General features: G+C 54.1%; 1 long non-coding RNA gene across 2 annotated transcripts; it reads right to left on the bottom strand.

Annotated features, from left to right (window-relative positions):
- Positions 1 to 1,780: 1,780 nt before the first annotated feature.
- Positions 1,781 to 12,530, bottom strand: LOC118013916. 2 transcript variants are annotated; one of them, XR_004680153.1, is made up of 4 exons: positions 11,826 to 12,530; positions 8,178 to 8,429; positions 7,147 to 7,350; positions 1,781 to 1,977 (listed from the first exon to the last, which is right to left on the bottom strand). It is a non-coding gene; the product is annotated as an uncharacterized LOC118013916 (long non-coding RNA). The 2 variants fall into 2 exon arrangements; XR_004680152.1 differs by having other exon boundaries at positions 12,050 to 12,527.
- Between the last annotated feature and the right edge of the window lie 212 nt (positions 12,531 to 12,742).

Here is a 12,742-nt window from a genome sequence, read left to right as displayed (position 1 = left end):
CTTACAACCCGAGATCAAGAGTCCCATGCTCTCTGGATGTAGCCAGCTGGGCTCCCCAAAGAGCATGAACTTTTTAAATTTTTTTAAAGATTTTATTTAGGGGCGCCTGGGTGGCTCGGTCGTTGGGCGTCTGCCTTCAGCTCAGGTCATGATCTTTAAAAAAAAAAAATTTTATTTATTTATTTGACAGAGATTCACAGCGAGAGAGGGAACAGAAGCAGGGGGAGTGGGAGAGGGAGAAGCAGGCTTCCTGTGGAGCAGGGAGCCTGATGTGGGACTTGATCCCAGGACCCCGAGATCATGACCTGAGCAGAAGGCAGATGCTTAACGACTGAGCCACCCAGGCGCACCGAGCATGAACTTTTAAAAAATTATTGGTTTTTTTTCCCTAATTATATATTCATCGTAGAAAGTTTGGGAAATATTTATAAAGCAAAAAAGGGGTAAGAATAATTCATGATACAATTACAAAATGATAACCACTTGTAACACTTTGATGTCTTTTCTTTCAACCATATTTGTAATTAGAATCATGCTATACATCCTATTTTAAAACCTGTTTATTTCCATTTCCATTGTAAACATTTCTCATATTAAATGGGGGATTCCAGGGGCGCCAGCCTGGCTCAGCTGGTAGAGCAGGCGACTCTTGATCTCAGGAACCTGAGTTTAAGCCCCAAGTTGGGCATAAAGCCTACTTAAAACAACAACAACAAAAACCCCAACCATCTAGAAGGTTTGTGTTTTGATAGAAGAATGCTGGGTGACAAACCCTTAGTGGTGTTGTCCTCTCTGGGTCTCTTCCTGACTGGGGAACTGATCCCCCCCCTCCACGCAACCGTGGGGCTGACGGTTAGCGGATCTGCCTCCCACCACCCAGGACCGTGGGCCCAGGACTCCAGAGCAGACACTCAGACTTCCTCCCCCTGGGCCGTGGGAACTTGAATTCTGAGGGCGGCACCCAGGAAGGGAAGCCAGTTGGTCTGAGTCACCCGCTCGCAGCACCCTGTGGAGACAGCCACCAGCTTCTGGCACCAGGATCCCCAGAGGGGTCAGACTGTCATCTCCCCCAGATCAGGTCATCCCACACTTGACAAACCTGAATGCCACGCAGCACCTCCCAACGGCTCCCCATTTGCTGATGTTCCTGAGCCCGACGCTTTGTCGCTTACACAGATTACTTCCTGATTCATCCTTGTACCTAAACCTTTGTGACCGTGTGTATTTCCTTGGACTCTATTTCTTTTTTTTTTTTTTAAAGATTTTATTTATTTATCTATTAGAGAGCAAGCGAGAGAGAAACACCATGAGAGAGGAGAGGGTCAGAGGGAGAAGCAGGCTCCCCACTGAGCCGGGAGCCCGATGCGGGGCTCGATCCCAGGACCCTGGGCTCATGACCCGAAGCCGAAGTCGCTTAACCGACTGAGCCACCCAGGCGCCCCTCCTTGGACTCTATTTCTAAAAGGGAAGTTGTTGCATCAAAGGGTGTGTGCTTTATAAAGGATCTTTTTACATGTGGCGTGGCATCCAGCAAAATCTGTACCGACCACTTCCCCTGCTTGTGTTCCCCTCACGGTGTCTCTGTCAAATAAATAAATTAAAAAAAAAAAAGACCTTCTCTCCCCCTCCCCTCCCCCATAAAAAAAACTCAGTCCTTCGACAAATACTTTTTTTTTAAGATTTTATTTATTTATTTGAGAGAGAGAGACATCATGAGCAGGGGGAGGGGCGGAGGGAGAAGCAGACCCCCCCACCAAGCAGGCAGCCCAACGAGGGACTCAGTCCCAGGACCCTGGGATCACGACCTGAGCCGAAGGCAGACGCTTCACCGACGAGCCCCCGGGCGCCCTTTAGGTGCGGGTCCCTGTCTCGGGCGCGGGATCCGTCAGGAAGCCGAGCAGCCGAGGACCAGCGCCCTCCCGGGGCAACGGCGGGCAGGGGAAGACGGACACTTCACTCTGTCAGAAGCAGTAAGTGCTTCGGAGAAAGGAGAGAGCGGGATCAGGGACAACACGGGTGAAGGAGAGGAATGAGGGATGGGCTGCAGTTTCATCAGTGTGACCAGGAGAGGCTTCCCCGAGGAAAAGACACCCAGGCCTGACTTGGAAGGAGGAGTGGGAAGCCGTCTTGCTATCTGGAGAAAGGTGTGACAGGCAAGGCAGAAGGACACCCCGTGCATGGCCTTCTAGGTGCCCGGCGAGATGGGGCGGAGGCCACCCAACACTGCCCAAAGCCCGTTGGCTCGGCTGCCGGACCCTTGCCGGCAGACGGGCCCAGCTGGGCCAAGGGAACGTGAGCACTGAGCACGAGCACAGCGCGTTGCTTCCAGGCTCGGGCATCAACAATCCCGTATGTGGTTCCCCAGTCTTCCTGTCCCTGGTGTGCTGTCTGTTCCAGAGGGAGCAAGGTGAGGAGACGGCAGGGCCTCCATCAGCCGGGGCCCCGGGTCACTCTGTGCAGCAGAGTCTTCCCTACAACCCGGGGCGACATACGTCCTGAGCTGAGCCACCCGCTTCTAGCAGCCGACGCAGCCAGCCTCGGTCCAGCACTGAGACTTCGTTTTCTCAGTTGATCTATTTACTTGTTTTTAGTAATCTCTACACCCAACATGGGGCTCGAACTCATGACCCCGAGATCGAGTGGCACGCTTTTCTGGCTGAGGCAGCGGGGTGCCCCCGGCACTGAGACTCTTGCTCTGAGGTTCGGGGGTGCCCATCCGGGCAGCTTAGCTCCTGGCCTGATACAGAAGGACGCGATACAAATTAACGTGATTATAAATTTGAAAAACACTTGCACTATATTTTTCGTTGTTTAGTTTTCATTTGTTTGATGATTAATGAATGTAGCAGACTGTATTCTCTAAGATGGACATAACACAATCCCCCTTCCCCATGCTCTTATCATGACATTGGCATTCCCGCCATTGAGAGGTGACGTCTATGTCCCTCCCCTCAAATCTTTTTTAAGATTTTATTTATTTGACAGAGAGACACAGCGAGAGAGGGAACACAAGCAGGGGGAGTGGGAGAGGGAGAAGCAGGCTTTCCGTGGAGCAGGGAGCCCGACACGGGGCTCGATCCCAGGACCTGAGCCAAAGGCAGACGCCCAACGACTGAGCCACCCAGGCGCCCCGAGGTTACATGACTTCTATAGTGACGTCATAGACAATGCTGGGACTTCCGCTGGTCCTGGGACGTCTGCTTTCGGAAGCCTGCTCTCATGCCGTGAGGATGCGCAGGTCTCGTGGAGAAGTCAGGGGTCCGTGTCCTTGTGACATGCAGCTGACGCCCCCACTCTCACCTGGCCAGGTGAGGGAGGCTCTGCAGGGTCTCCAGCCGCTGAGCTCAGCCAGGCCCAGAACCACAATCAGAATCATCGCATTGTTATTGCTGTTTTGAGTCATAAGTGGGTTCTTTTAGATTTATATTTTATTTTAGAGAGGGAGGGGAGGGGCAGAGGAAGAGAGAGAACCTCAAGCCAACTCCCCGCTGAGCACAGAGCCCAACACGGGGCTCAATCCCATGACCCTAAGATCACAACCTGAGCCGAAATCACAAGTGGACGCTTCACCAACCAAGCCACCCAGGTGCCCCTTGAGCCACTAAGTTTTAAGGTGGTTTATTAGGTAACAGTACATAATTGTAAGGGTAAAGCTGAACACCTTCACTATTTCTATGTATTATATATTTTTAAAGATTTTATTTTTAAGTAACCTCTCCACCCAATGTGGGCTCAAACCCACAACCCTGAGATCAAGAGTCTCATGCTCCAGTGACTGAGCCGGTCGGGCGCCCCCATTTTTATCTAATACCTTGAAGTCTTTTCACACCGTGATGCCACCTCCTTGACTATAGTGACCCTTGACAGGGCCGCCTTTTCTCTTTCTACATAAAAGTGTGAAAACAGGACAAGGCCATGGATGGAACTACCGGAGATGTCCCTCAAAGCTGACTCAGATTATGAACATGTTCTGACTATAATTGTTCAACTAACATGCAGCAGGTGTTCAAGAAATACTTGTTAAATGAAAGAATAATGCTGTCCTCGGGGGGCAGGGGTGGAAATGGGGGGATGTAGGTCAAAGGTCACAAACTTGCAGTTATAAGAGGAGTAAGTTCTAGGGCGCCTGGGTGGCTCAGTCATTAAGCGTCTGCCTTCGGCTCAGGTTATGATCCTGGGGTCCTGGGATTGAGCCCCACATCGGGCTCCCTGCTCTGCGGGGAGCCTGCTTCTCCCTCTCCCTCTGCCTCTCCCCTGCTCATGCTCTCTCTCTCTGTATCTCTGTGTCTCAAATGCATAAATAAAATCTTTAAAAAAAAAAAAAGAGGGCGCCTGGGTGGCTCAGTTGGTTAAGCGACTGCCTTCGGCTCAGGTCCTGATCCTGGAGTCCCTGGATCGAGTCCCGCATCGGGCTCCCTGCTTGGCGGGGAGTCTGCTTCTCCCTCTCCTGCTTCTCCCTCTCCTGCTCCCCCCTCTTGTGCTCTCTCTCTCTCTCACTCTCTCTCTCAAATAAATAAATTTTAAAAATCTTAAAAAAAAAAAAAGGCGTACATTCTGGAGACATAATATTGGCACAGTGTGGTAACTATAGTTACATCAACACTGTATCATATACTTGAAAGATGCTGAGAGCAGATCCTAAATGTCCTCACCACACACAAGTGCGAACATGGTACCTATCTGAGGTGATGGAGGGGTTACCTAACCCTATCGTAGTAATCATTTCTCTTTCTTTCTCTCTCTCTCTCTCTCTCTATATATATATATTTGATATATGTACATATATATCAAATCATTACATTGTATACCTTAATTTTATATAATGTTATATGTCAGTTATATCTCAATAAATTTGGAAAAATAATCACAACTCTGTCCACATTTCTGCATCTTACTTAAAATATAACCAACGTGGGGCACCTGGCTGTCTCTGTTGGAAGAGCATGTGACTCGATTCTTGATCTTGGGGTTGTGAGTTCGAGCCCCACATAGGGTGTAGAGATTACTTAAAAAAGTAAACTTAAAAAAATTAAAATTAAACAATAAATAAAATAAAATATAACCAACCTAATTAAATGGGTTCATGAAATGCAGGTGCATTGGGTGATATTCTCCAGAAATACCAATCTATCAAACCTTTTATTATGAAGGGCTTACAGCAAAGTTTTACTTGGCTTCTCTTCCTTTTTTCTTCTCTCCCTTTTCATTAAACAAAATAATGTATATATCATCTCCAAGGACTCAAGTCATACATACAAAAGCAGGTAAAACACACCTGTACCCCATCTTCTCCACAGGGAAGCCCGTGGTATTTTGGTGTAGATCCTTCTGGGACTTTCTTCCATATATTTACCTTCATGTGTACAAACATACTGTGGCAGAATGTACATTCCACAGATGGGCACATGTCCTGTCCCACGTGCTCTTCCAACACCTTGCTGTGCCCCACTGCTGAGCAGGGAGCCCGATGTGGGACTCGATCCCAGAACCCTGGGATCATGACCTGAGCCGAAAGCAGGTGCTTAACGACTGAGCCACCCAGGTGCCCCTCTTTTCTTTTTTTTTAAAGATTTTTTTTTAAAGATTTTATTTATTCATTTGAGACACAGAGATAGAGAGAGAGAGAGCATGAGCAGGGGGAGAGGCAGAGGGAGAAGCAGGCTCCCTGCTGAGCCAGAAGCCCGATGTGGGACTCGATCCCAGGACCCTGAGATCATGACCTGAGCCAAAGGCAGATGCTTAACCATCTGAGCCACCCAGGCGCCCCAATTTTTTTTTTTTGACAGAAAGACACAGCGAGAGAGGGAACAGAAGCAGGGGGAGTTGGAGAGGGAGAAGCAGGCTTCCCGTGGAGCAGGGAGCCCGATGCGGGGCTTGATCCCAGGACCCTGGGATCACAACCTGAGCCGAAGGCAGATGCTTCACGACTCAGCCACCCAGGCGCCCCAAGAGACTTGCTTTTTCGTTGGACAATATGTCTCCGACCGCTGTGTGTCCCAGGGCCGGCCCCACGTCTTGCTGTGCGGCATTCCACAGCAGACATCCCGTAACAGAGCACAGAGGGTTTCTTTTGTCTGGGGCTGGGTCTTCAAAGGAAGGCTTACGTGGAAGCCCACCGTGTCAAACGAAAGGAACTGCAGGGCCCCGCACGCCCCGCTCCTCACTAACCTTCCTAGAGGTAGGGCCCTTGAGGAGCTCCTGGCTCCCGATGACACCTTTAAAGATCCCGCTCCTGGGCACAGGGTCCATGCACAGCGCACAGCAGCCATGCTCGGTCTGTCCTCCCTTCCCTTCTATTTGAGATAGAACTGACATATAACCGCATACCGGCTGCAGGTGTAGGACGTAAGGAACTCGATACTCGTGTGTGCCGTGAAATCCTCACCACCAGTAGTCCAGCCATGACCACAGTTACTAACTGTCGCCCCGGTGATGAGAGGTGCTTGTCGGTCCCGAATGTACATTCAAATCACTCGTGCATTTGGTGAACGCGAGCCGTGCTTAGCAGGTTGGCAGCGGGCTGCGCTTCTGGGCGGTTCTGGCCGCCTGCTGGCTGGGCCTGCGCGTGCCCGAGTGGTTGGGGGCTGGGGGTGCCCGCCTTCTTCTCTGACCTTCCAAAACTGTGGTGAGGCTCAGCCTGGAGCTGTGAGTATCTAGCTTCCCTAGTTCCCCTGGAGCCTCCTGTTCTCCCCTTCAGTCTTGGTACTTCTTTCTCCAAAATACCTCCCAGGGGCCACCTGGGTGGCTCAGTCAGTTAAGTGTCTGCCTTCGGCTCAGGTCATGATCCTGGGGTCCTGGGATCGAGCCCCACACTGGGCTCCCTGTTGAGCGGGGAGCCTGCTGCTCCCCCTGCTTGTACTCTCTCTCTCTGTCAAATATATAAAATCTTTAAATAACAAGAAAACCCCCAAAAAACCAAAATGCCTCCCAGACCAGGCAAGGCCACTGCGACGGGCTACAAACTAGGGGTCTGCAGCCGAGCTCCCCACGGTGCACACAGGAAGCCATGAACGAGCGGGTGGGGATGCTATTCTAACTGTTCTAGGACTCCCATTCTCTGGTCTCCACTTTGAATATCTGTCTTATGGGAGGAACAGGAAGAAGTCCTAGCAATTGTCCCCTTGGTCACTTGTTGTCATTACTCACCTCTCCAGCAGAGGACGCTTTTTTGGCCCTTTCTTGATAACTGGCTCCACGCGTGACTTCCCCTCGGCCACGAGCGAGGAAGACACCTCAGAGACCTTCCACAAACCGTGGCGAGGCTCGGGGCTCCCCCAGAGCACAGCTGGTGCTCCGCCAAGTTTGCATGGGCCCTGCAACTTGCCCTTGGTCACCGGGGATCTTCGCCTTCTGGAGGGATGGAAGGAGAGGGGCTTTGTTGCAAGGTATCAAACACACGTTGTTTGCCTTTTCTATTGTAAACTAGGAGTATCAGCTTCCTACTATCACTGCGGAAAGCCAGGCTCAGAGAGGGTCAGTGGCTTGCCGAAGGTCACACAGCTAGAAATGGCTGAGCTGGGACGGGACCTCAGGTCTGCCTGACCCGGCCTTCTCTGCTGGCTTTCTCTAAGCCTGAGCAACTCTGAGGTCGCTGTGTGAGCACACGGGGTTCTGAGGGCCCTCTTCTTCTTTATTAGCACTTGGAACACTGAGTCCGTGAGGGTACTAACTGTGCTCTGGGGCTTCCCCTCCGTGTGGACTCCTGGGCCCCTCCAGTGTCCCTGTGACCCCATAGTCGGGGCAACAGACAGGCCTGGCTTCGAACCCAGAGCCCCTTCTTGCTGTGTGACTACGAACATGCCTTTAACCTCTCTGAGCTTCTGTTCCATCATCTGTACAAGGAGGGTGAGAATTCTGTGACCAATGGACAGTTCGTTGAATGACGATGGCAAGAGTGCATCTCGGGCCTTCCAGAGTGTCTGGCATGAAACAGAGATGAAAACAAGCCAAGCTTGTACCCTTTATCCCCCGTTTTCTCTCTTTCTCCCGGGTCAGCAATCAGGAGGCCCCTGTGTCTTCCCAGCAACACGGCCCTCGGGGGCAAGTCTGGGGTGTGGGAGGTGGGTGGCTGGCAACTTCCCAGCCTTTACCAAGAGGTTCCCTGCAGAATTCGGGGACCACGCCAGGACAGACAGCAAGGGTTCCCAACCAGTATGTGCAGCATGCGCAGTACCCACCCCAGGCCACTTCCCCAGGGCCCCGTCACAGGTGCACAAACGCTCGCCCCACGAAGGTGCTCTTTCTGCATGGGAGCTGAGCCGACGGCAGAGCCACGGGTCAAGAGTGGTGACAGCCCCGTGTCGACACTGCGGACGGCCCGAGCGGCCTCCTCAGCCTGGCAGAGATGCAGCTGGATGGGGATCAGGGCTCCAAGCACAAAGAACAGAGTCGTTCCTATTGATGGCTACCTCTGTCAGACTCCAGTCCACCTAAAATATACGGAAAATAACAGAATAAAAATAATGAAATACGGTGGAGAACGCCAGCCTTGAGAACACTCGGACTTGCAGGCAGTCTCTCCTCTGGGGAGCCCCTCTCTCACCGGAGGCTGGTGGAGGTCCTCTCCCCACCCAGCTGCCCCCTGGCGCCCCTCACTTCCACAGGGGCCCCTCCCTTGTCCTGGGCAGGGCAAGCCCTCACCCCTCCCATGGCCAGTGAAAGATGCTTAACCTGTCCTTCTTGCCCCGCCCCGCCCCGCCTGTCCTCAGAGATGGTCCCGCGGGGGCTACGTGGTCACAGCATCGCGGAGAAGGACCGCACATGCACACGTTCATCAACACACTTACTGGGTAACGAGCGCATCCCCCCTCTGCAACTGGCACGAGGAGGGCGGGAGGAGGAGCCTTGAGCTCTGTCCGCCCGGCGTCTTCACGGGCTCCCTGCCTCCCCGCCCCTACTGTCCCCGCCCGGGCCCCCTCCCATGCCCTCCAGGTGCACAGCCTCCGGTTGCTCAGCAACAGCCCCGGGAGCTCGGGCGGAGCCGTGGCAGGGGCGGGGCTGGGGGGGCAGCCTGGACTTCGCCGGAGCCGCCGCCAGGGAACGTGTGGGAACAAGCCCCCAAATAGGCCGAACGTGAAGCCCAGGGTCCTCTGTGAACACTGAGGCCCCGCACTGACTCTTGGAAAGTCCTGGCCCAGCGCCTGCCCGCCGGCTGCGTCCCCTCCCACACTGGACGTCCCCCCGCCCCAATTCTGCCCCGGGTCTCTGCGTCTGGCCCTGTGGTCTGTTCCTCTCGCGGGGCTCAAAGCCCTTGTCCTCGGGTCCATCCTGGAACCCCGCCTCCACTGGCCTCTGTCGCAGGCGCCCGCCCAGCCTCTCCTTGGGCCCCTCCTGCGCAGACGGAGCAAGGCCGGCCCCCCACCAATCCCCTCGCTCCCTGTGTTGCTATAGCAACCGTGGCCCCGCCCCCTGTTATCACCTTTCTAGGGAAGGCCTGTGCTGGGAGGGAGGGTCACAGAACAGGCCCCCAGGGGCACCTAGCTTCCACATTCACCTGCCCTGGACTTCAGTTTCTTTTTTTTTTTTAGATTTTTTTTTTTTTTTTTTGAGACAGAGAGAACGAGAGAGAGCACATGAGGGGGGGAGGGTCAGAGGCAGAAGCAGGGTCCCCGCCGAGCAGGGAGCCCGATGCGGGACTCGATCCCGGGACTCCAGGATCATGACCTGAGCCGAAGGCAGTCGCTTAACCAACTGAGCCACCCAGGCGCCCTGGACTTCAGTTTCAATGGAAACTAGCGCTGAACTTGCGGCCAACCAGAAGAGGATTAGGCCCAGAAAATCAAAGTCCTTCCTGCTGCCTTCCCTCTGTCCCTTCAGTCACAATGTCAAAGTCCCCAAGAGAAGCCCTGAAGAGGCTCAGCCGCTGGGACAGTCAGGAGCCTGCCTCTCCCAGAAAAGCAGAAACGCCCCCCAGCCCCCACTGACGGAGCGCCCTCTGAGGGCACGGTATCCATCTTCCTGTCTGTGTCCACCTGGCTTGACCTCTTTACCTGCACTTCCTGCCCCCCCCCCCCCAGTCCCGGACGCTGGGGTCTGATAATAGGATCTGTGGGATAAGAACCAGGACTAAGAAGCAGTCAGCGAAGGGTTGGCTGAGAGGAAACACTTCCAGAGTACAGGAAGGCGGGTGGGGCCCAGCTCCCAGGCAGGACAGGCTGGGAGGGGTGCAGAGATGAGGGCTGGAGGGAGGCTCAGGGAGGGAGGCCTGGAGTCCGCCTTCTAGCAGAGGAATCAGGCCAACAGCAGATGGAACTTTCACGCCGGAGGCCGGACCAAGTGACCTCACCCAAACCATGTGCTCTGCTCCTATTGCAACCTGGCGAGCCTCCCGGCTCTCCTGGGTCCCCGAGTAGGAGAGCTTTTTATAGTTCACTCCCCAACTTGGGTTTGAATAATTAAACAAGATGGACAGAAATAGCAGCTGGACAGCAAAGTTGGGTTATTTTGGGGTTTTCTGGAACACAGAGTGCTCCTGGGCAGCACCCTACCCCTGCAGGGGGCGGAGCCAGCATCAAGACTGATGGGAGATTCCTATGGGGACCCACCTGGTCCCTCAGGGTTCCTGAGTTGACAGCGTTGCTCTCAAGCACAGGAGGGTCTCATCACTTCTTCCCTGGTCTGCAAGGAAGGAGGGGGCTCCCAGTGCCTCCTGCTCAGAGCTCCTCCCCAGGGAGGAAGTCGGCCCTTCTACTTCGGAGATGGTGACAGATGTTGAAAATCAGATCGATAAGCAGCTGCGAGACAGGCTGAACCAGGATGGGGTGGTTACTGCTCCTCTGGCCAGCGAGCTGGAATCAGGTGGTAGGAGGTCTCGTGCCCTCCCCCTCACCCCTCACTAGAACTACTGGGAAGCCATAGGGCCCAGGAAGGCTGGGGTGGGCGATAGGGGTTCAGAGCAGGGCAGGGGGGCTGGCGCCGGATTAGCCTTGGCTCCGGAAAGGAAAAGGCCAAAGACGGACTTGTGTCTGGGCTAAGGAACCCTGAAGGGGCAAGAAACTCTCCTCCTCCAGCTCCCTTTTAGCGGCCCTGGCTTCCTGGGTCAGGGTTCTATCAGCTGGGGCTGGGGAGGGGTGGGGAGGCCCCTCAGGTCTCCACTGCAGACCGATCATTTGCGGCTTGTTTGCATAATACTTTTGGTTCAACCACAGTGACTAGGGCCTCATCCCAACTCCACCTTGAGGCTCTGCCACAGAGCTAAAAACCTGGGGGCACAGAGGGGGCATTTGTAAAGTTTTCTCCCTTTGGGTAAGCGCTTCGGGGGTGGGTTTGGAGGTCAGATCTCAGGAAATACAGAAATCATTCATTCATTCATGTTTACTCATTCAACAAACATTTTAAAGTCACCAGCTATAAGCCTTGCACTGTGTTGGTTCTGGGACTAAATTAGTAATGGCAAGGGCCTCGCTCTCTAGAAGCACAGTTTAGTGGGGGAGATGGGCATCCTAAAACCTACTCCCTACCACTATGGAGTGCTTACATGAAACAGATCCCATACAAGAGCTTCGTCAGAGAAGTCTATGGTCAGAACAGCAGTAGCCCCATTTGACACTAAGCAGAACTAAGATGAAGAGACTTGTCCCAAATCCTTCAGCTAGAAAACAGTATAAATGGAACTGGAACCCATGTCTCCGTGATTCTGAGGCCCGTGCACTTAAGCACTGCCCTGCGGTCCCTAATGCATGGAAGGAATATGCAGGGTCGTTAAACGCTGTGGGTGTTCGAGAGAGTGAGGACGTCTTGGGGGGGGGGGTAGGTGCAGTCAGGGAAAGCCTCCTGAAAGAGGCGGCTTTGCACCGGATCCCACCACTTCTGCAAATACCAAATACCTGTCCCCTTGGTGCCGGAGATACCGAAGAGAATGAAGTCCGTGCACTGTGGGCGTGCTGGGCAGGGGTGAAGGAAGGGCTGACGGTATAACCGGGCGAGTCTTAAATGCCAGCCTCCTTTACCTTCAGAGTCGTTCTGCTCTCCCAGGCGCAAACCCCAAACTCCTGGGGAATCTAGAGGAAAGGCCTGGCCCTCCTGCTCTGCGAAGGAGCAGAACTCCTACCTGTCCTCCCTAACGTCTGTCCTGCATTTCTTCCTGTTCCAATAGATTTCCCCACTTCTCATCTCATTCCTCTTTCTCGAGGCCAAACTCAGAACAGCAACCCGGCAAGCCAAAGGCGCCTGGCCCTTTAAGGCCACCTTCTTCCCCCCACGTGCCGTCTGGTTGGGCTGGCGACGCTGACGCACGCGTGACGTCAATGGCAGCTGGCGGAGTCTGGGCACGAGGAGCGAAGTTGGGATGGGGGTGGGGGGCGAGAGCGAGAAGGCGGTTCATTTGCATTTAAAGGGGCCACGCCCGAATCAGTGGTCAGGGAGCTAAAGAAATGTGTATCTGGCAAACTTTCCGTCCTGGGCTACGAGGCAAGAAAAAGGCGTGGTACGGCTGAAGCCGAAGGTGACTTGAGTTTGCGATGTCAATTATGTCCTTCCGCGGAAAGGGAGAAATAGTCCGTCGGTGCCCGGGCTGGAAACACGTGACCTGGAGGGGGCGGATGGGGGGGAGAGGGAAGAAGGGAGGAGCTGGGAGGCGAAAGTCAGGCTTCGTTTCAGCTGCCCCCACCCCCACATCCTGCCCACCCTCTTGCAGCTGCCACCACATCCTGCCCAGCCTGGGGCTGGGACCTCTTGGGGGGGGGGCACGGACAGTGGACCCAGCTTTGGCACCCCTTTCCTGCCCCCTTCAGATCCAGGGTGG

Source organism: Mirounga leonina, unplaced genomic scaffold (genome assembly GCF_011800145.1).
Source record: "Mirounga leonina isolate KUSES-001 unplaced genomic scaffold, KU_Mleo_1.0 Mir_154, whole genome shotgun sequence".
In the NCBI taxonomy this organism is placed as follows: domain Eukaryota; kingdom Metazoa; phylum Chordata; class Mammalia; order Carnivora; family Phocidae; genus Mirounga; species Mirounga leonina.
The sequence above is the reverse complement of the archived record's forward strand: the minus strand, read 5'-3'. Positions and strand labels throughout refer to the sequence as shown.